Raw genomic sequence first — 24,759 nt, forward strand, 5'->3', positions numbered from 1 at the left:
ATACAAACGAGTCTGCTAAACGTCGTCTACTGCAAACAACAAGGCTTCCAATTAGGCCTCAAAGCTATTATATACGTTCCCATACATTCAAAAATTTTTAATCGTTTGGAACGTAAACCAAATCTATATTGACAGGTAAGCATTCTCCAAGTACGATGCCACAAACAAGCCAACAGTGTCAACAAAATTCACGGTCATAGATAAGCAGACAAGCAAAAAAAGAAAAAATGAAAAAGAAAGGAGAGACCCTTTGAAAAGGTCGTGTTTGAATAGGCGTACAGGTTAAACCGGGCGGCTGATCATATGACGTTAGTGGTTTGTGCCTATGACTACTAGGGATGCATAGAGTCCTTACATGAAAACGCAGTTTTCACAGTTTTTGAGCTACAGGAATAAACCTAGGAAGATAGGGAAATAAAACCGGAACGTCGCGGAGCATTGGAAAATTTGGAATTAAAACAAACTCCATGTTTTCCGCTTTGATTCTGAGCTTAAAACACGATTGTGTAGGACTTTTAAAATTTCGTCTGCGGGTATTTTGATTCAGTATTCAGTGATTCGGAACTCCAGCGCTCGAATACGCTACCTTGCAATGATTTACAAAACTGCAAATGAAACTAAAACATTGCCACGTTGCGTTCCACGTGTGTCTGTTGACGTAAACACAGGCAGTTTGTTCTGAGTATTTATTAACGCAATCGATGTGTCTTAGTTTGCTTTCAGCTACAGAAATTAATTCGTCCCTTAGTAGTATTCTCGAGCTTCTCAAAATAATGTTAGTTTTCATTATTTCCTTAATAATTGGTGAAAGCGAAAATTCTGGATTAACAAACTTGGATAACGTTATACAAGGTAAAAAAATTTATTGTTTTGTATGAATTTGTAAGAATATGGGGGTTTTTTTAATCTTAAATTAATTAAACTTACCTTATTTTACAGCAGCATTTAGTTGGAATGGACAGTATGCAAAATATTTTCTTGAATATATTATCGTAGAACAAAATGAATAACCGAGAAAGAATTTACTTTATTCCTTCTATTCTCAGCTGAAAGGTTTCGCCAAATTTGTTTAGGGTTATAGTTTTAGTATAGTGCGAGCAAAGTAGCCTTGGCGAGATTTCGCGTTTTTAGTTAAACCATTTTTAATTTTTATCAGGAAGAGGAGTATTTTTTATGAGTGGAATAAAATGGTAGTAAGATTACAGAATTCGATAAGTGAAAAGAAATAATGGTCAATCATCTGAAAAGAAAACTACCACCATATATCTGTGAGAATTTTGTTCATGATTTGCATAACATGACAAAATTAAATCGTAACTCAGAAATTAGAAAAATCGAAACAGAAAATTTTTAAATTAACCGATTCGGGAATTCGAGAGAAATAACTCAGCTACAAATGGAAAACAATAAGCGCTAGCCAAGCAAGGCAAAAAAGTATCATCTTCTTTCGATAACAATTTGTAATGTCATATTGAATTTTCTAGCATTAATTGTTATTCTTGTCAGGCCACAATTATTGTTTAGTTTTATCAAGAATTGATAAATATCGAATTCAACATCGTGGAAATAGCTGCTTAGAACTACGAACTACGTAGTTTGCATTAATCTTTGACGTTTAGTAATGCTTCTTGAATTCTCATTTTTTTCTACGTGGGCCAGAATATCCACAAGACTTTGAAAATTAATTTAAAAAGAATAAAGCGAAAAAATCATACGTACGAACAAAAATCACAACACTTTTAGCATTTTCTTCGTTACCATGTGCGTTTGTTTTAGTTTTTAAGTCCGCCATTAGACAGTGACTTCAGTGCCCCCTGCAGTTCGTTGGAGTTGCGAATAGTAGTGCTATCGAAACTCGCCGGACTTATATATATATATATATATATATATATATATATATATATATATATATATATATATATATATATATATATATATATATATATATATATATATATATATATATATATATATATAATGAACTAGCAGTACCCGCACAGTGATGCCCATGCTAAAAATTTAATGGAAGTCCGTTAAATAAAAAAAATTGACGCTCCCTCCCCCTCTAAAGTGAAATGATCGTTTTTCTTTGTATAAAATTCGTACACACCTTTTCGGGAAAAAAGAACAATTTAAGTTTCTTTGGAATTTAAAACTTTTCGTCAAATCATTAAATTAGATTTACAGTTGCTTTAGAACTCTATTTAGCGAGTTAAGCGGTTTTTACTGCAATTTAAAATATTTCGCCAAATAATAAAAAAAAAAGGACATCAAATAATGTCTTTCAAATGTAAAAATAATTCCGCAGCTCTATTGTTTATCGCCAAACTTGCCCAGCAACCACGCTATTATAATACATCTGTCTAACGAAAAAAAAAAAAACATCCCGTAGAACATTCAAAAATCATCGTCAGAAAAAAGAAGAACATGTCGTATATTTCACTCGGATAAAAACAAATCACAAGTTTCATTTCTTTCAAAACAAATCGCCAAAACAATGAATTACATTAACGGTTGCCTTAAAACAAAAATCCTAGACTGAACTGCTCAGCGCCTAACGTGCCAAGCGACCACGCTACCGGAACCCAGCACTTTTGCGAGTGAAGCGGATATTTTTTCTTTGGCTGTAATAAATGTTTCGCCAAACAAACAAAAAGGTATAAAATCACATTAACAGTAGCTTTCAAATCTTTATATATTAAGAGTTGCGTTGCCCGGCATTGCCCGGTCTACCTTGAGAACAAAAATTGTGTCAAGTGACATATATTAAACAATTAATTAAAAGAATAACTTAATAACTTAAAGAATAACTTAAATAAAAGAAAAAAAAACACCATGCAAAATTACCCAAAGCAATGACGACAGATATAAAAATACTTTTAAGAAATTAAAATGCGAAAGATGGATTTTAAAAGCGTAACCATGGAAACATGAAATGAAATAAGTTTAAGAAATCAGATGCAAAATAAGGAAATAAACAATGGATTCAAAAAGCATAACCATGGAAACGCGAAAAATGGTTGACAACCTGAATCAAAATGACATATTTCCAAATTAATTTAAAAACGCTTGTAACTTTTTTTTTCTTTGAAGATAGAAGCTAATATTCTACCACAGGTCGAGAGAGATCTGGAGTAAAAAATCTCGCTTTTTCCAATGCTGTCAAAAAGAAAACTGTGGGACAATTCCTTCACTTTTTATTGATAGATTTAATGAAGAAAGTTGTGCCTAAATTTTAGCTAAGCCTAAAAAAGTTCGAGCTAAAAACGCAAACTACTCCTGTCGTAATTAAGTTAGAGCATAGAAATAAATTGTTTAGAACGCAGAAAATTCTACCCTTTTAAACGATATATAATATTAATATGTGCAAGTAATTTTTCACCCCTTTAGTAGCCAATAATAGGCAATTTATGTGAAATTTGGGCCTAAATTTGAATAAAAAAAGAATTATTTATCGGATTTTTTCGAATTATAGCCTATGTTACTCAGTAAGAAAGCACCTTTCATATGGTGAAAGAATTTTTTAAATAGGTGCAGTGGTTCCGGAGATTACCTCGAACATATAAACACACAAAAATCTACCCTCTCTCTTTATAATATTAGTAAAGATATGCATAAGGTGTTTTTATACACATTTCAGACTTATGAATGCATGAAACATGCTGAGAAAAGGGATAAATAAAAAGAGAATGAGTTTTCGCCATGATTATGAAGAATTGTCCAGAGGCTTAAAATCAAGAAAATGCGATTATAAAGAGAGAATTTCGAATGAAATGAATAGTTAATAATTCTTTTACAACATTTCTAAGACATGTATTATTGCAACATCATTTGTTGGTTATGTATTTTCATTGCTATTTTGCTGTTACGCTTTAATGTAATGCAACAGTTATAACAAAACCAAGAGGACGTTTTTACGCAATCGGTCCTTATATCATCGCCTCATACCTCAGAGCAACAGTAAGATATATAATAATATATGTAGCGAACAAAAAAGTAAGTGTGATTCGATTTAAAGTAAAATAAACTAACGCTAGAACACTAGAACACTACAATGACGATAATTTATTGTGCTCTGAAATCCAGAAGGCTTTGAAGTGTTCGAAGTACAAAACGGTCATTTTGTGCTGAATACGTAAAAGTGAAAAAATGTAACTACCTTCCCCAGGCGTTCCGGCGTAGATGTCAATATGGGATATGGCCACCATGGAGAGCAATGCAAACTTCCACACGTCATGTGATGCTTTACACAGCATTATCCAGGAGCTGTTGGGGTAATTTATCCCATTCTTCTGTCTATCACGGATAAGTATGTCCTTGCTTATTGGAGGGCGTTGACGACCAGTAAGAATGCTCCCCAAAGCATCCCAAACATTTACAATATAATTCAGATCCATAGAACGTGCTGGCCATCCGATGGGTTGAATATTTTGAGTGAACTAGACACTCCTGGACGGCGATTGTTAATGATATGTTACGTTGTCATCCATAAAAGCGAATTTATCGCCCACAGAACGCATGAACATTAAGCAGTAGAACAACATTAATGTATCACTAGCCGTCGTAGGTAGTCTTGTTTGGAAGCACACAAGCGACGTGCGGCCATTGATCATAACCCTAGCCATACCATGACACAACTTGTAGGATACTAGTCCTTTTCTTTTATGTTTGCCGGCTTGTATGCTGTACCACTATCATGCCAGATTAGTTGTCGTCCACAATTAGACGACAGACTGAACCTGCTTTCATCTGATACAAGCCCAGTCGACTTCTCTCCTAATGTGATGCTGAAGACATCTTTACAAATGACAAAACACTGACTTGTAGACCATGGGATGTACAAAACAAGCTGACACTCTTATTGCATTTAAACGTCTGGCTACCGTTTTTCGGGATATTTGCTTGCTAGTAATAGCAGCAGGAAACTTCTTTGCACCTCAGTAGCTGTGTTGCTCTGGTTCCTTTTCATTGCTAGCACTAAGTATCAATCTTCTGCTGAAAGTCGCATTGCGTACACGACCTCCCTCGTGACATTTTCTACACATTTCATTTGTATGAAATGATTTCCAAACTCTAGAAACAACCCTGTGACTGACGTCGAACTCCCTGGCAACATCTAAATTTTTCTTCCCTTCTTGGATGTTGCCAACCACACGGTCACCCATAAAATCACTTAATGGATGTCGAGAATACATACCGAAAAACCCAAGTTCGTCAATTCATTCTTTCCCGCCAAACTTTGCTTTTGAACAACGATGGTCATCACGCGCCAAATCCTTTATATCGCGTATCAGCGCTATCACGTGACCAGCATCGTCGTTAGTCAAATTTGAATACTCACAACACGTCTTACTGTGTCTCGAACTTATGCTATTTTCCATATTTCCTTCCTTTCCATTTTGTGGTGTTAACGCTGCTATTCCTTTCCGTCCTTAGCAATTGTCCACCTATTCGCCTCATTTTATAATTCATTATCCGTCAGCGGAGATCGAACGACCCAAAGTTTCATTTGATTATTACCGAACTACAAAAACTATCGAGCTTTTTGAACAGTGTTAAAGTAGCAGCAGACAGCATCAGGGGCTACTGGCCAGCCGGCCCATCGGCTCGCGGTCCATGCGCCCTCCCGCCTATACGTCCTCAAACCTAAACACATTCTTTTTTAAAATGTATTTCTGTTTTATTTATTTATTTATTTTTTGGTGCAAATTTCCTTGTTTTTTTAAAAAATATCTTATTTTTTACTTTTTGCTGTAACTTTCTTATTTATTAATTTTTATTGCGCTCACAAACCTTTACTTCGCTTTTTTTTCTTTTCTTTAAACTCTTAAACGTGTGTACCATTGCTTTTTTCTATTTTTACACCTTTTTTTTTCTGCACTTTTTTTTTTGCACTTTTTTTTGCACCTTTTTTTTGCGCCCTTTGAAGATAAAGATTGGCGCCCTCTTGAGGGACCAGTCCACCCCTGGACAGCATGCTACCTATAGATGTAGTATTAACAAGATACACATCGAGAAACTAGTTCCTTGGGCACTCGAGACCATCAAGTAGACGAGCAAGCCCCCAAAAAGCGTATGCGAGGAAAAAAAACTTTTGCTGTAATGTTTCTAGTCACTGATCCTCGCAGGATATGCCTTTGAATGGCAGGATTTACTTCTTTTGATGTTCCCATCAATTTTTCTGAGGGTATACTCCCAGTAATCCATTATGCACAATACGTGTATGCGATCGTATACATAATACGGCGAAAAAATGTTTGAGAGTATACGGCGTATGTCTTATATGGGAGGCACCCCTGTTTACTCTATGTTAACACCTGTTTACTTCAAGACTCGCTCGTTCAATGGCAGCAAGTGGCTGTGGCTGCCCCTGGGGAGTTGAAGTCACCCATAAAGTAATGCTGCTGATCCCACGAAATAAGCCACAGCAAATTGTCTACTGAAATTTTAACTGCGCATTAGCTTTTTTAGCTAGAGATAGAGAATATTATAGCTTAGCAATGGAGAAATTAAATGTAGAAGTATGAAAAAAAAAACGTTTTTAAGAAATACGCTACTAGACAAAATTATAGACTTTTTCTTTGTTTAAATCGTAACTTAGCTCAATTCATGATAATACTTCTTAATTTGAAAAATGAACAAAAGTATTGAGCTCGAGATATATGGGAAATTCTGCAGGAAATTATTATTTTGCATCCCAAACTTTTCAAATTTTCAACTTTCCACAGTTTGTGTAGTTCCGAATTTTTTAGAACGATAAGATATGTATACTTTTATTAAACTGCAAAAGTTCAGAAATCATGTTCATTTATTTTAGAGACATCGAGAGTTAAATTTGTGAATTTGACAAAAAGTGTCATTGCGCATTTTTTTCTTAGTTTTCATTAAATTTTATTCATGAATCAAATTATTAATTAATACTAAATTAAGTTTATCATATAAAAACAAAATAAATATACTAAAAATGCTGAATTCTTGATATTTTTTTTTTAAATACTCATCAATTAATTTTTAAAATGAGTTTCGATTAAACTTACGGAATAAAATATCCTAAGTTTTAAAGAATTTACTTTTAAAATAAAGCAGTATTTTTTAATCTTCATTTACCAAACAAATGTTTATAACTTTTGCGTTGGATTGAGATAATATGTTAACGTATTTCACCTTACAAGAGATAAGATATGGCTACTTGCGTTAAAGTTTTACATATTTTGAGCAAAGGTTCACTTAGTACACTGCAAAAAAAAAAAAAAAAAAAAAAACTTGTTTTTACAGTATAATACTGGCAGTTGAGGTTCCAAAGAAAAACTAAAATTTGCAGTAATATACTGTCTTAACAGAATTGTACTGTGAAATTTACAGCAATAAACTAAAAATAGCAGTAATATACTGTCTTTTAATGGAATTGCCCTGTGAAATTAACAATGATACACTGTAAAATTAGCAGTAATGTACTGTTTTTTAATGGAACTGCCCTGTAAAGTTTACACTATCAAACGGTAAAATTAGCAGTAATATACTGTTTAAGGAATGACTTGACCTGTAAATTTAACAGAGATAATATGTAAAATTAACAGTATAATATACTGTTTTTTAACGGAATTGCCCAGCAAAATTAACAGTATCAAACTGTAAAGTTAGCAGTATTATGCTGCGAAATCAGCTGAATTGCACCACAAAAATAGCAGTAGCATACGGTTTTATAATTGATTTGTACAGTAAAATTAACAGCAGTAAACCATAAAATAAATAGTTATCAATTTTTATGCAAAACGTATCGTTGTCTCTTTTCATAACCGAAATCACTGCTTTTACAGCTGAAGAACAATATATAGAAAAGTAAAGCAATTGATTCTGTTTGTACGTTGTTGAAATTAGCCTACATACGAAATCTGTTCCGTTTCTAAAGTTTTTCAACTCAACAAAAGTAATGTTTTAGGCTATGAAAAGCGACTAGGAAAGAAATATAAATGCCTTTTACGTAAAAATAATTAACTGCTGCTAAATATAATTTTGTTGATATTAATTCCATTGTACACAAAATAAATCAATATCATCTCTATATTTTATAAACACCTGTTAAAGGAGAAAAAGTAGCTCTATATTGCAAACTTAAAAATTTACAAACAGAAGGAAATTGCAAAATATGGTCTGAAGCTTTATTTCAAGAACAATTATAGTCTTTTCATTGAACAAAACTTTTTGATCCACAAAGGTAGTTAGAATGAGAAGGTTTTTTACATGTAACTGAAAATACTACATCGTATCTTCAATAAAAGTATTTTTTTCACTTCCAGCATTATTGTGTTGCTAAAATGTGCAGCATAACGTGGGAAATGTTTTGCAGTATGCAACCGATTATACTTTTAAGTTCATTGTAACTTTATATGTCATTTTGTGCTTTTTTTTTTTCCTTTTTTTTGTTGGTAAAACAGATTATTTTCATGGTTTTCTTCTTCTTTTTTTGATGTTATGAGTTGCACTTGGACCTGCCGCTTTTGATAAATACTACTGACAAACTAACTTTGTATTTCACACCATATGTGCAGTATTCAGCATTCAGATTGCACAGAATTGTTTTTATTGTAAACTGAATATTATTATAGATTAGATAATACTTTATCCTATCAACCCTTTAAAGTTTACATAGATGAAAACAATAAATATGAGATAGTTCAGAATTCCAGAACTACTTAACAGAACCAATTTTTCACTCGGTGTAGTGAAAATCTGTCAGGTTTTTGAATACTAGTAATGGAAGTGAAAAATTGGTTTTACTACTCCAAAAATTATATAACTTTATATTCTGTTTTACCGTTTCCATGAGAAAAAAAAAACGAAACAATCACACGTTAAAAATTGCCAAATTATTTTATTTCGTATACATTACCTATTATTATTGATTAGTAGTTTTTACAGTGAAATTACAGAAATTCATTTAAAATCGAATGCCAATTTTATCAAAGTCAACACTTTTGCATCACAAACTTGATTCTTCTTTGTGACATCCTTGCCGACTTTGGTGCCATCATTAATATTATATTATGAAAGCATCTGTCAAAATAAAAATTGTTAGAATCTCATAAAACTTGTGTACGCAAAAAAAAACTTACATTGGAAAATCAAATTGGGTGGGTATAAAAATGCTCCTTAAAATGATAAAAAGTAAAATTATGACTCAGTATGATCTGAAATTATGGTTGCCTTGGGAGTTGTTTTTATTTTGAAACTGCTTAACAATACCTAAATTGTAATTGAACCGTTTATTTCAGGAACCAGTTAAGCGCTAAATATGTTGTTTTACGGTGAAAAAAAAACTGTTTGGCAGGGCAAACTACGCATTCGTAACGGTCATCCTGACATCCTAAGTAATACAAAACATAATCGTAAACAAGTATAATATTCTAATAACTTTAAATAAAAGCAAGAAAGGATTCGACTGCTTTTTTTATCTTATTAGAGTTTCAGAAAATGTTTCAGAATTATCATACGCACAATAAAATGTTCAAAATTACAACAGCTCCCCGGATTTTTGGTATGAAACAATCGTTATAACTTTTCAATTAAAACATGGTTTGCAAAGCCAACATCAACTAATATTGGGATCAGAAATACAATGTCAAAACAAACACTGTTATTTTACACACATCACAGATCATGAAAAAAAAAACTACATTTTAACGAAAAGGAAATGAATAAATATAATTATTGCTTACCTTTAACTTGAATTTTTGCTTAGCTGTCCAGCCTCAGTAAACGAAAAATCAACAAACATGGTCGTCGATATGGTGAATTCGTGAATTTCTCTTTGAAATTTCCCGTATGAAAGGAAACGCCTTCGGCCCATCGTTTTGCGCAACCTAAAACATTTTTTGTTTTTATCTGTTATTTAGCAGAAAAGTATTAAACTGCAGGAAAAAACAGCATATTACTATTGTTACAAATCCTGTAAATAGTAATTATTGTAGTAACGTAACCTGTAAATAGTTTCCCGTAATGAATATACAACCCCTTTTTCATATGGCTAAAATATACGACCCCTATTCCCTTTTTGTTCATTGATAAAATTTGATAACGGTCAACGCATTTCGAGAAGCGTGTGGAATATTTGAGAAAATTCTTTTCGGTGTATTTAAGCCGTTAGCGATGGATAAACCAGTCAGTTTCGATTGAGATTTCGAACTGATAGCATTTTTGCTCTGTTTATTGCGAGGCATTCTCGCTGTGTTGTTTTCGTATTTGGAAGTAAATACGTGTGTAAACGTTGAGTTTACGGTGTTGTGTGATAATTGCTTAATTGCTGATGAATAATTTAGCAGTTGTTGAAGATCTTTCCTGTACATAGTGTAAATAAATTTCCTGTGTTTTTATCAAGAACTGTGTCTTCATTTCAAGAAAGTGGAAGTCGCACCGAATCCGTTACAATTGGCGCCCAACGTGGGGCCTCTTCTGGACTTTCTTGGAGTAAGTTTGACTTTGGACATTTTTTCATAAAGACTGTTTGAATTTATAGACTTTGTTTTTATGGTGATTACTCGCGCAATGGATGACCAATTAAAACAACTTCTGGAAGCAATTAATGCTGCGAAAAGTGACTTGGCTGAAAGTTTGGCGGCTAATCAAGAGCAATTAAAAAATGATATGGCGGCTAATCAAGAACAATTAAAAAGTGATTTGACTGCAAGTTTTACTGCAAATCAAGAACAATTAAAAAATGACATTGCGGCTAATCAAGAACAATTGAAAAGTGATTTAATGGTACTGAAAAATGATTTAGCTTCTAACCAAGAGGAAATTAAAAACGACCTTACTTCGGTAAAGACTGTGATGGAAAACAAATTTAATGAGATAGAGCATGGCCCCACTGAATGCGCTGGCGCTTACCAGGCCTTGACAATTTTTGACTTTCCTGTGTTAAACCGGGGCAACTATTTCTGCACTTGAACATGGCCACACTAGATGGAAAAACCTCAAAACTTCATATTTGCCCATTCTGACCGCAAGGAGGCGCCACAAGCCACGGTTGCATCCACCAATCAACGACAAGTTCCAAAGCTTGTTTATTTTAATTAATAAATGGAACATGTAACAAACATCAATATTTCGCAAGATGCTCAGAAATATACCGTAAAAACCAATTCGAATCGAATTAGTAAAGTTATTTAGCTGATTATTTAATGCGTAAATGGTGGATCTAAAGTTGGTTAGGCAATTTCTTTTAATTTAATTTTACATGTTCATTTATAGCTTGTGTATCATTTGATGGATTATTTTACGCTTAATGGAGAAACATAATTATTCAGAGGATTATTTTTTATTTTAATGGACTTTTAGATCTTGTTTCTAGGCTTGCTTCGCTTATAAGTCTTTTAAAAGACAAAATAGTTCATGGTATCGCCAAATAAGTACTTTATATGTAACTTGAAATAGTCCATGACAATAAATAAAATTGAACCTAATCGCCAGCTTAAAAAATGCACCGCTACGTACCTATAACGGAAAACTACCCCCCTCCTCACCCTTTTTTTATTTTAAGAAATGCTAGATATTTAGAGCTGCTCCTAATGCTATACAATTAGAAGAAGATGACAAAAATTTGTAAGCAGATCTTAGACTCCTGCGGATTCTTGACGGTCTACTGTGTGTTTGTATTTTATTTTTCCAACTGAAAATTCATATCCAAATTTTCGCCAAACTTGGCGATCAAATATCTTACAAAGTTTCTAGTTCAAAGCTCCTTTCTCATTCATTTTTCAAGTGTAGAAAATAGTTTTTTTATGACTAGAATTCAATGTTTACAGGATTTTACATCGCTAAATATTTTAATTTTCTTAAAAATACAGTCGATTTGCGATAACTCGAAGTCCGATAACTCAAATATTACTATAACTCGAAATTTTTATCAAGTACCGACTTTTTTGTCTTTAATTCCATTCTAATTATTATAAATAACTCGAAGTTAACTTCTTTCAACTCGAAGTTTTTTCCAGGATTACTCGAAATTTATTTCGAAAGAACGAAAAAAAAAAAAGAAATAAAGAAGTGACTATGGGAGAATAATTATTTCACCTTCACTTCCAACCCGAATTTGAAACGAACGAAGATGTGCACATTTCCTGAAGTAGAATCAGCTCTATTCAAGCGGTTCCAGCATGCTTTTGTTTTTTTTCTATCAATACATTTGATTAAACTGTGCATATTGTGCTAAAAAACTTAAGTTCTATAATTTTGTCTGTTATATGTACATATTAAAGCATTCGATGGTTTTTAGTATTAAAATATCAAAAACCAAAACTATCGTTAAGTCAAACTTTCGATAAGTCGAAGTTTTCCGTCTGTCTTTTTACATTCGAGCTATCGCAAATCGAATGTATGTTTAAAAACATCTTTAAAATGGCAAATAAAAAAAATCATATCATTGTTTTGCTTTTGCAAAGACAAAATAAATTTTGTACGGAACTCTCCCCTGCTAGGATTTTACAAAATATCAACAGTGTTGATATTTTGTAAAATAATCTGTTCCCCATTTTTTTAAAAAATTAGTTTCACAAATTCATGTGTAGATATTTGAAGAGTTTCTTTCCCTACTGCATGTATTTGTTAAATGTTAAAAATAAATTAAAAAAAAAATAATAATAATTTGAATTTTGGCTGCTTGAGTTCGAATTAAGTTATGCACGATCATGAATTGCGATAGGATCCTACTCGTTGGGTTTCTTGTTTCTACAAATGGAATGAAATGGAAATGACCAAGAAATTTGCACCCGTCATAATATGGCTGTTAATTTTCTAGAATAGGTAATACGAATCTGTAAATAAGATAAATATTTTATGGCCGAATCTGAATTTTATCATAAAAATTATTTACTGCGTGAACACTTTATAACAATTGAAAAATATATTGAAGTAATAGCACCTGGGATGCTAACGGTAAGGTGGGAGCCTGGGGGTGGGGATAGAACCTGAGCTAAAGTGAACGCTCTCCGGTCTGTGCGCCTTCCGATGTCTGTGTGTACACTCAAACCTGTTTTTGTGCGGACTTTTTTTTTGTGTAGTTTATAAAAATTATTTATAAAACGAGCGAAAATTTTTAAGGGATTTTATTTTTTTTTGAAAGAACATTTTTAAAATCATAGGATCTGACCATTTTTTAAAATAACTTGACTAAGTTTAATATTAAAAAAAAAATGCATTAATCGGTGCGCTTTCATTGTTTACGCTTCTGCCGATGACATCATAAATGATGAAATGCCATTCACTGATGTCACTCACAAAGCACAATATTCAATTAGTTTCTTTACTCACAAGTGTTGGCAATAAAAAATTTGAAAATAATTTGCAAAGCTTTCAAAAAAAAAAAAAAAAAAAAGTTTGAAAAATATATTAAGAATTACGCATTAATATTTAAAAAAATCATATGTTTTCTGTGTTTAGTTAAAATTTTTTATTACGCGTAATTTTTGATATGATATTAAAATAATAATATGAAATGCTCTTTACCTTTGTAATACAATGTTTATTCAGCACTTTTTCTCTTCATTCCTTCTTTTAAAATTGAAATTTTCGTCAAATGACGTACGTCCGATAATAAGTCGAGAAATCACGTATTCACAGATGCCAAAGCGCCAACGCTCACAATCACGCCAAATGGAAACAAAAACAGGGGTAGCCAGTGGCGCCCTCTTTGTTGCCATGAGTTTCAGCGATTGCCACGGCCGTTAAGTATTCAGTGGGGCCATGGATAGAGCATCGAGTTGATGCTTTTGATGAAAAGTTTGAAACAGTAGAAAACCGTATCGCAACAGTTGAAAATCATGTGGATGAGAAAATTAAAAACATGGAAAGGAGATTGGCGATCGCGGAAAGCAGCTCTGTACAGTTTGGCGCTCCCACATCGGTTGCTCGACCGTCCATTAAACTTGCCACATTTGATGGGAAAACTTCGTGGCAGGTTTACAAAACTCAATTCATGATAGTGGCGGAAGCGAACGGATGGGACTCTGCTACCAAGGCCTGCCATCTTGCAGCATCCCTGAGAAGTGACGCAGCGGACATTCTTCAGACCCTTCCGGACAGCCAGCGCCTGGATTTCGCCGCCCTCACATCTGCGTTGGAGCTTCGCTTCGGTGAGAAGTGCCAGAAAGACTTCAGCCGACTCCAGTTGAAGTCCCGTTTCCAGAAAACCGGGGAAACCCTGCAAGAGCTAGCGGCGGACGTCGAGAGACTGTCTCATCTTGCTTTTTGCGACTGTCCTGCGGATGTTCGAGACAACCTGGCACTCAACTACTACATCGACGGGGTTCGAGATCCGGAAATCCAGAAAGCTCTACGGATGGCGGATGTCAAGGACCTGAGTTCGGCTGTTGTGTATGCGATGAAGTTGGAGGCCGCCCAGCAAGCAACCCGCAAGGATCGCCATTCAATCCGCGGCGTGAAAACTGATGAGCCTGATCCGGTTTCGTCACGCTTTGCTGAACTGGAAAAGCAAATAAAAGAAATTGCAGGAATCCTCAAAAGGACTTCGGCTCCCAAGTACCAAAATGGACAATCACTTAAGTGCTGGAAATGTGGCGGCGAGGGTCACTTACGAAGAAACTGTGGAGCTCGCCAAGAAACCAGAGGGAAGAGCACCTCTTCCTCGCAGGTCCAGGAAAACTAAGCCATGGCAATCTCGCGGGGCGGAGGTCGCCAAATTGGAATGAGCCCCATCTTAAAGTTTTCCAGATTTCATCGACGAGTGGCGGCAGTAATGGACTGTTTGTTTACGCATATGTAAACGGGTTTCCCTGCGAACTGATTATTGACACTGGAGCCAATGTTACGATCATTAGAACAGATGTGGCTCGTCAATTTGGACTCAACATTCTGTGGACGCCGCCCTGCGTTACCCTCCAAACTGTGACAGGTGACAAGATCGAGATTGAAGGTAAAGTGAACTTAGAAATTGTGTTTGGAAATGCCATTTACCATCATACCGCATTCGTTGCTGCTATCATAGACCCCTTCATTCTCGGATTGGACTTTTTAAAGAAGTATGACTTCAACCTCGACTTCAAGACTAACGAGCTGCACTCGACGAGAGAAGACATAGCAGTCTTTCCCGCAGAAAGTGATGTAAAATCCGCTCATCAAATAATTGCCCAAACAGATTTATCGATTCCCTCAAGGTCAGAATCATTAATACCCGGCTCCATTGAAGAAAGCAATAGTTTTAGATTTGGACTCATTGAATACCCCAACTTAAGCAATAACCCAAAAGGAGTGCTGGTAGCATCTACGCTTGTGGACCTTTCTAAGGATGTAATTCCTGTGAGAGTCGCCAACGTGAGTGAAAGGCCAAGGAATATCCGGAAAGGCGAAGTGTTAGCAACTTGTACTCCCGTAAACTGCATCATTAGAAGAATCAATTCCCCCGAGACTGTGTCTTCTGAGTCCTTGACATCGAAGTTAATTGGGAGTGCACCCTTATCGAAGGATCAAAGAACTGCTGCGAAACAATTGGTGGACGACTTCAAGCATCTGTTTTCATCTACATCGGAGGATGTGGGTCGGACGAATTTAACGCAGCATAGGATCTATACTGGAGAACACCCCCCTATTAAACAGCATTCAAGACGACTACCGTTCGCCAAGAAGGAAGAGGTTGAGACCCTCCTGAAAGAGATGAAGGAGAATGATGTAATCGAACCTTCATCCAGTCCTTGGGCCTCTCCCATCGTCTTAGTCCGAAAGAAAGATGGCTCCACCAGATTTTGTGTCGATTACCGACGGCTGAATGAAATCACCAAGAAAGACAGTTACCCTCTTCCACGGATAGACGACACCTTGGACACTCTTTCCGGACACAAGTGGTTTTCGACCCTGGACTTGAAGAGCGGCTACTGGCAGGTTGAAATACACCCTGATGACCGAGAGAAGACAGCGTTTACAACTGGACAAGGCTTATGGCAGTTTAAAGTGATGCCCTTCGGCCTCTGCAATGCACCAGCTACGTTCGAGCGTCTTATGGAGACAGTGTTAAGAGGACTTTCCTACGAATCCTGTCTGGTCTATTTAGACGATATCATCATCGTGGGACGCAGTTTCGAAGAACATCTGGCAAATCTTAGGAAGGTGCTGCAAAAGCTTAAGGAAGCCAATTTGAAGTTAAGCCCGTCCAAATGTAATTTGTTCCGCCGGGAAGTGAACTACCTTGGTCACATCATCTCTTCTGAAGGTGTACAAACCGATCCAGAAAAGGTATCTGCGGTCAGGAGTTGGAGTCGTCCCGAAAACATCCATCAGCTGCGAAGTTTCCTGGGGCTCTGCACGTACTACAGGAAGTTTGTAAAGGGTTTTTCCAACATCGCACGACCTTTGCATAAGCTGACGGAGAGCAAGCAAAAGTTTGAATGGTCCACAGAATGCGAAGCTGCATTTCTACGACTGAAGGAGGCTTTAACATCAACGCCTATCCTCGCCTATCCTCAGCCTGAAAAATCCTTTATCCTGGACACTGATGCGAGCAACGAGGGCATCGGAGCTGTTTTATCCCAAGAAATTGACGGAAATGAACATGTCATCGCTTACTGGAGCAAATGCTTATCAAAGTCGGAGCGAAATTACTGCGTCACCAGAAAGGAGTTACTGGCCATAGTGAAAGTTGTAGAACACTTCCATCATTACCTCTACGGCCGAAAATTTCTGCTTCGGACAGATCATGCCTCGTTAACTTGGCTTTTGAACTTCAAGAATCCAGAAGGCCAGATAGCCAGGTGGATACAGCGGCTCCAGGAATATGACATGGAGATCAAGCACCGAAAAGGGCTGTCTCACGGTAATGCAGACGCTTTATCAAGGAGACCTTGTCCTGAGAACTGCAATTATTGTTCCCGAATCGAGAAACAGTATGGAACGACTAGCCCAACTGCCTATCAGGTGACAGTGACCCCAACATCATCAGAACCTGATCCATGGAGTGACGACCAAGTTCGAAAAGATCAACTTGAAGACCCTGACATAAAACCAATTTTGGAGTTCATGGAGAGTGACAGTCGGCGACCTAGCTGGCAGGACGTTTCCATCTTCAGTCCTGCAACAAAAAGATACTGGGCTTTATGGAACTCGCTCCATTTACGGAACGGCGTGCTACACCGAAAATGGGAATCTGACGACGGTAAAACATCTAGGTGGCAGTTACTACTTCCCCGATCAAGGATTTCAGATGTTTTGAAAGAAATTCATAGTAGTGCGACTGGAGGACATTTTGGTGTCTTGAAAACCCTCAATAAAGTTCGGGAGCGCTTCTTCTGGAGCAAGGCGAAGGATGACGTGGAGAAGTGGTGCCATTCTTGTGACGCCTGTGCTGCTCGTAAAGGATCGAAGAAGAGAAGCAGAGGGAAGCTACATCTGTACAACGTTGGAGCTCCTTTCGAACGAATTGGGATTGACATCCTGGGTCCTCTACCAAGAACTGCTGATGGGAACAAATACATTCTTGTTTCCATCGACTACTTCACCAAATGGCCGGAAGCATATCCAATTCCAGATCAAGAGGCTACCACCGTAGCAGAGACTCTAGTCCAACACTGGATCTCGAGATATGGAACACCTTTGCAGATTCATTCCGATCAAGGGAGGAATTTCATCTCTGCTGTGTTTAAGGGCCTATGTCAAATTCTCGGAATTGAGAAAACTAGGACAACACCACTACACCCACAATCGGACGGCATGGTGGAGAGATTTAACCGCACAATCCTGAACAATCTCTCACTTATGGTCTCCAGAAATCAACAGGATTGGGAGAAGAAGCTACCTTTGTTCCTGCTGGCCTACCGCAGTGCTGTCCACGAGACTACCGGATTTGCCCCATCTCAGATGCTCTTCGGACGAGAGCTTCGGCTACCTTGTGATCTCGTCTTCGGTCGTCCTCCGGATGCGCCTTCATCGCCTGAGGAGTACATCCAGGATCTCCAGGCCCGGTTGGAAGACGTTCATAACTTCGCACGAGAGCGAATCAACATCGCGGCGGAGAAGATGAAGACCAGATACGACACAAGGTCTACTGGACATGAATTCAACGAAGGAGACAAGGTTTGGTTATGGAATCCCATCCGACGGAAAGGTCTTTCACCCAAATTGCAGTCGCATTGGGATGGACCCTACAAAGTCCTTAACCGACTAAATGACGTCGTAGTGAGGATCCAAAAATCACCTAATGCAAAACCTAGGATTGTACATTATGATCGGTTAGCTCCATACTATGGCCATAGTTCATGAGTATTACGTAAACAACCATGGTTGATAACATAAAAGTTGTAGATAATTTTTGCTTTTAATGTTTAGTAATATTTCTTGTTATTATTGTGTTTTCTGTATCTGTTAGTTATTAATTAATGTGTATATTGGTAAACTTGTGATAGAAGTTTGGCACCCTTTCTGGGGATTGTACTGCCCGGGACGTGCAGTCCTTAGGAAGGGGGCAATGTTACAAATCCTGTAAATAGTAATTATTGTAGTAACGTAACCTGTAAATAGTTTCCCGTAATGAATATACAACCCCTTTTTCATATGGCTAAAATATACGACCCCTATTCCCTTTTTGTTCATTGATAAAATTTGATAACGGTCAACGCATTTCGAGAAGCGTGTGGAATATTTGAGAAAATTCTTTTCGGTGTATTTAAGCCGTTAGCGATGGATAAACAGTCAGTTTCGATTGAGATTTCGAACTGATAGCATTTTTGCTCTGTTTATTGCGAGGCATTCTCGCTGTGTTGTTTTCGTATTTGGAAGTAAATACGTGTGTAAACGTTGAGTTTACGGTGTTGTGTGATAATTGCTTAATTGCTGATGAATAATTTAGCAGTTGTTGAAGATCTTTCCTGTACATAGTGTAAATAAATTTCCTGTGTTTTTATCAAGAACTGTGTCTTCATTTCAAGAAAGTGGAAGTCGCACCGAATCCGTTACACTATGAAAACAATAATTATTTTTTGCAGTGTATAAGTATAAAAGGAACGAAATTTAAAAATTACGTTAAAAGTAACTCATTATGAAGTAGGAGGGTAATGACAACCGTAATTCCTTTTCTATTTGAATCGATTATTTCAGAAAGTACATATGTCCTAGAACCTACACCATTTCTGAAGTAATCGATTCACATACTTTGATTTGATATTAAATACACCTGATCAGGAAACAAAGAAATGTCAACGCACAAAATTCTTATTTTATTAACAAAGCCATGATGGCTGCTACTAAAGCTGAAAGCTATTTGAGCTGCCAGTTGCAGTTAGTGGTCACGAAAGCCTTAGAAAACTGTTAGATGGTAATGACACAAAATGTTGAGGACACGTTTTAACTAATCAGGAAAAATATTACTGTATTCAATCGAGCAGAAAAGAAACTTGATTTAAAACTCGGATACTTGATTTAAAACTCGGATACTTGAGGCATTGTGAAACTCTATTTTAAAGATACTTTTTCTTTTCTGTCTTGGCAGACCCTTAGAGACAGGAATTCTGACTTGGAACAGTGAATGATAATGAAATTTTAATAGTAATATTAAGTATCCACACAAATAAAAATTATTTAGCACTGTGAAATGCCTGTTACTTTGTTCTTTAGAAAGTGACAAATAAATAATAATAATAAAACAAATGGAAAACATTTTTCTAAGATTGGTATGAGCCTGAGACAAGAACTTTACCTTTCTGGAGAATTGCCCATGCACATTTAACCTACATCGACTCAGATAAATCAATGTTAAAAACATTGATGTTATCCCTTATAAGATGTACATTTTATTTTTTTGCTGAAAAATTATGAAAAATGTTTCCTAAAACCTTCCCTAAAGTAGGGTATGTTGCCAAAATTAGCTGATACTTTACTGCAACTTTTGTTATTACTAAACTATTATAACTTTGACTATATACTATTACTTTTTTTCCCCGATGGCATCTTTTATTCAAAAATCCAACTTAGACAACAGAAAAACATCGAGTATGAGCTAGGAATATGAAACAAACATCAATTCAGATATAAAAGGATAATAAAATATCTATTAATGCAGAAATGAGCAGGAATGCCGAACATACGTGTTTCGGCGTTACAAGGAACGCCTTTTGCTATGCATAAAAAATGAGCAAAAATTGCTGCTCACTGCTATTCCGTAAATGTGTTTTCGCCTCGAGGAGTATAGCATCACAGAAAAGAAAACAGCTAATCGTTATTACAGGTGTTCTCAAACTCAGTGGTGCCGCAGCAAAGTGTATAGCTTCGCCCCTTTTGTACCCTATGAGACTTCGTGTCAAAGGGGGATCACACTTCATCTTACCCCCTCCCCTCCTTCCTTTAAATTGCATAATTTAAAAAATGCTTTGATTTTGATCAAAATATGCGATGTCACACTTCTTTAACTCCCTCCCTCCTGTCACAAACCTCCTCGAGGGGTATTGCATCACAGAAAAGAAAACAGTTAATATATATTTTCTAAATGTAAAATATCGATACAGCCTGCCACTTTTTATTAAAAAACTGCCAAAAAAGAAAAAACTTATTATGAAAAATTCTTCGGAAAATATATTACCAATGCGGTAGTTGATGCTAAAATTTTTTAATGAGTCACCGTTTATTTTGTCATCACTAAATTAAAAATAAGTATGATTACACACTTGAAATATTCATTTTTCCCTATGATTCTATTTCATTCAAAAACTAAGCTTACACAACGTAAAAATTTCTATGAGAGGTCAAACACGCATCGACCCAGATACATGTGTTAAAAAAAATGATGTTGCATGTGTATTAGGGTAAGTCGTGTTTTTTTTTTTAATATTTACTTGCGCATGTGAGATACAATGTATTTGCAACCGAGAAACTCATTTCTATTATTATTTTTGAAACATATGAAAGTTTACATACCAGGGAACAAACTTCAAAATTTGAAAAAAAAAAAAAAAAAAAAAAAAAGAGCTGATTTGTGCATCACATGACTTCCTTTTACCCCAATTTAATGTCATTTCCCCATTACTGTCAATTTTAATGTGATTCAATACTTGACTCTCTAAATATCACCAACAGTGGCCAAATTGAAATCAGATTTAAGATTAAAAAAAGAATACAAAATCGCCAAATTTGTCGCCAAGTTAGCGACAAAACTTGGCGACCAAAAGACTGGCGATATATCGCCAAGTGTCCTCCAAATTATTACACCACTTGCATTTACATCGAAATTAACAATGACTTCCTCCCAAAAAGGGACAAAACACCCCTTTAGAAACACCCGAATGCAACCAAAAAGCGAGGTGCACAACTAGACCCGACTGGGAGTCTACATTGCAAATTTCAACTTTCTAGGACATACCGTTCTTGAGTTATGCGACACACATACGCACATACAGACGTCATGAGAAAACTCGCTGTAATTCACTCGGGAATCGTCAAAATGGATATTTCGTGTGTCTGTTCGTTCTTAGGCACTTATCCACGCGTGGTCGAGTCGAAAAAAAACCTCATTATTCATTCAGTAAAATGGAAATTAAGGTCGATTTTTGAGTGAAAATTTTTTCGCGAATACAATACTTGCTTTTTTTTTGTAAAAAGAAGTGAACAGGTAAAAAAAAATGGTCAATTTCCAATTTTTTTCTTTCAAAATTTCTTCTTTTCGCGCAAGTTTTGATTCTTTTTTAAATACAGATTTAATAGTTACCGATTTTGCCTTGGCTCCCTGGTTTTCGTTCCGTCAGAAATACCTTCTCGTTTGGAATTTTAATTTTGCGAAAAGTATCACCAGCAAGATCAATGTCAAGCAAATAATCGAATGATAGTTTCCATTAATTTTGTCTTCGATTACTAAAATTAGAATGCTTTTAATTTTCTTTCTTTCTGAGTTTTTAACGAACAACTTGTGTTTTCTTTGAGTTGCTAAGTAACAGTTAGTTAAGAAGCCGAGAGTTGCTTGTAGCTACAGTAATTAACATGATTTATTAAAATGTAAAATAAGTACAAAGTCAAACAACTATCTAATTTAACAATAATTAAAATTAATGACAAAAATATTACATAAATAAGTATTATAATAATTGATCCAAAGAAAAAAAGAGGTAAGATTACTCAAATTTTACAGTAATGGTAGCAACCTCTAAATATTCTTCAAATTTTTATTTTTAATGCATGTGATTTTTTTAATCCAAAAAGAACAAAATGAGAGGGTGCCTCATGAAAAAATAACTCCTTTAAAAATAAGACGCACCGTAGTTCGCAGTTAATTTAGGTCTATGTAAAGGGTCCGCTGTCAATTAAGTTAGGGAATCAACATTCACTCTCTGTAAATGTGTTTTTTCCCCAAGATGTATAGCATCGCGGAAAAGAAAGCAGCTAGTAGCTTTCTTCCTGGATTTCCAGTCGCTTTCAGAATGTGCAAAAAATGAAAATAATATGTTTTTTTGAATATTTTTTAAGGTAATTTTTCCTATAACTTTTTCACTTTGTTCCCTTTGTAATCGGGAAACATTTTGTTGAAAACACTTTTCTATGTGATGGATTTTCTCCAATGTAATGGATTATTCAAAGCTACACTTTTAACTTTTGTTATTACGAAATAAAAATGCATCTGATATCATCACATATTTTTTTCCATAATACTTCTTTGTTTAAAAGTTAACCATAGACATCGAAAAAATAGCGATAAAAAGAAATCGACTCAAATATATCAATCATAAAAACACAAGTGTTGCATCTGTATCGCCAACAAATTACTGTTCTGTAAATGTGTTTTTTCATCGAGGAAATACAGCATCGCAGAAAAGAAAACAGCAAGTAGATTTTTTCTTGAATATAAAGCAATAGATCATATCGCTTTCAGAATATGCAAAAAACGAAAGTAATATGTTTTTGAATATATTTTAAGGTTTATTTATTTATTTATTTATTTATTTATTTATTTATTTATTTTTTTTTTGTAACTTTTTCATTTTGTTCCCTTTGTAGTCGCGAAACATTTTGTTGAAACATCTCCTATGTGATGAATTTTGTCTAAATTATTAAAAGGTTCACTTTTAACTTTTTTCATAACTAATTAAAAACATATCTGATATCGGCGCACATTTTTCCGATAACACTTTTTTGTTTAAAAATTAAGCATAGACATCGAAAAAATATCGATCATGACAAGGTATGAATACTGAAAAAGAAAAAAAAATCTACTCAAATACAGTGGCTCCCAAAAGTCTTCGTACACCTACGACTTTCAACGAAATAGGCCTCTATCCATTGGTTAGAATTAATATTTCGGAATAGGTATTTAATTATAAGATATATAATCAATTGTTAACAAAACTACATGAAAAGTTTTTAAAAAATATTAAAACTTAATTTTTTTTAAATCAAAAACCAAAAAGTGCCGGAAATTTTATCTCACAAAAGTCTTCATACACTTTACAAAATGTCTATATATTATTGAATAATCTAATTTTTGATTCAGTTATTAATTAGTAGAATATCGTATAGTATTCATAACATCTTTTAAACCTCTGGGAATAGATTTCATTCTTTTTTTTTTTTTTTTTTTTTTTTTTTTTTTGCGTAATTTCTGAGTAAGTGTTCAACCACACTTCGAGTCGTACTGTTTCTAGCTCGATTTTCGTTTTAAATCTCTATTTTCGTCTAACCTCCAGATCTCTCTAAATACGTTACATTAAGTTAAAATCTGGAGATTGAGGGGGTATTTTCTAAACTTTAGAACAATTTTCGAGGCACTAGACGCAAACGTTGAAAACCGTGTGCTTCTTATCGTTATCTTGATAAAAAAACAAAGTTATTTCCAATAACCAAAGTTTTGGCTAAGAGTTCAAAATTGGTTTTTAAAATATTTAAAGGAACAGCATGATTAATTATTTTCATCAAAAAATTACAAACTACCAAGTCCTGATGCTGATATGCACCCTCACACTAGAACACCTCCACCGTCCTGATTAACTGATCCAACTAAAGTTCTTAAGATTAAGTTCCCAATTTTTTCTTCTACTTCAAGTTATGCAACAATTTAACCAAAATGTTGAATTAATTTTTATCTGTAAGTAAGACGTGAATCTACAACGTTTCTAGCTTATTTATCATTGATTTTGCGACGAAAAGCGTAAGCTTTCTGTTTTTCGCACGACCAAGAAAATTTCTGCGGGAAGAGGTCCCATTTAATCCAGCTAATCAGAGAACTTGGAGAACAATTTCAGGTGAAAATTAAATGTAAAATGTTTCATTTAACTCTGCAGAAACTTTTACAGCTCTCAAATGTGTATTTTGCATAATTTTTTTTAACTTTGAATCCTCCGATCACGTTTTGTCAGCTTTGCCGGTTGACCTTTTTCTTACCTTGTTTTCGGTCCGATTCCTTTCTTTAAAGCATTTTATCAAGCACTTTTACTATACAAAACAAATAAATTAACTTATTTAGAGACATTTCAAACCAATTTACCGCTACTGTGGGAAAAAAAATTCAAATTTTGAATGGTGTTTGCGGGTTTTTTACGAATACCAGCCATTTTACAGTAATATGCACAATATTAAGGAATAAATAAGCAAAAATTAAATCCAAATGACTTATAAGGGTCAACACAATGCAAAAATATTAATAAAACGTCATCTGATAATTTCAACTATGAATTTATTCGAAAATATTTCAGTGTACGATGACTTTTGTGGCGTGTTATTTCTCTGTCTCTTCGTTTTCTGACCCATTTCAAAAAGAAGATCCGTCAATATTTTTTAAAAAACCAATGG

Source organism: Uloborus diversus, chromosome 7 (assembly GCF_026930045.1).
Source record: "Uloborus diversus isolate 005 chromosome 7, Udiv.v.3.1, whole genome shotgun sequence".
NCBI lineage: Eukaryota > Metazoa > Arthropoda > Arachnida > Araneae > Uloboridae > Uloborus > Uloborus diversus.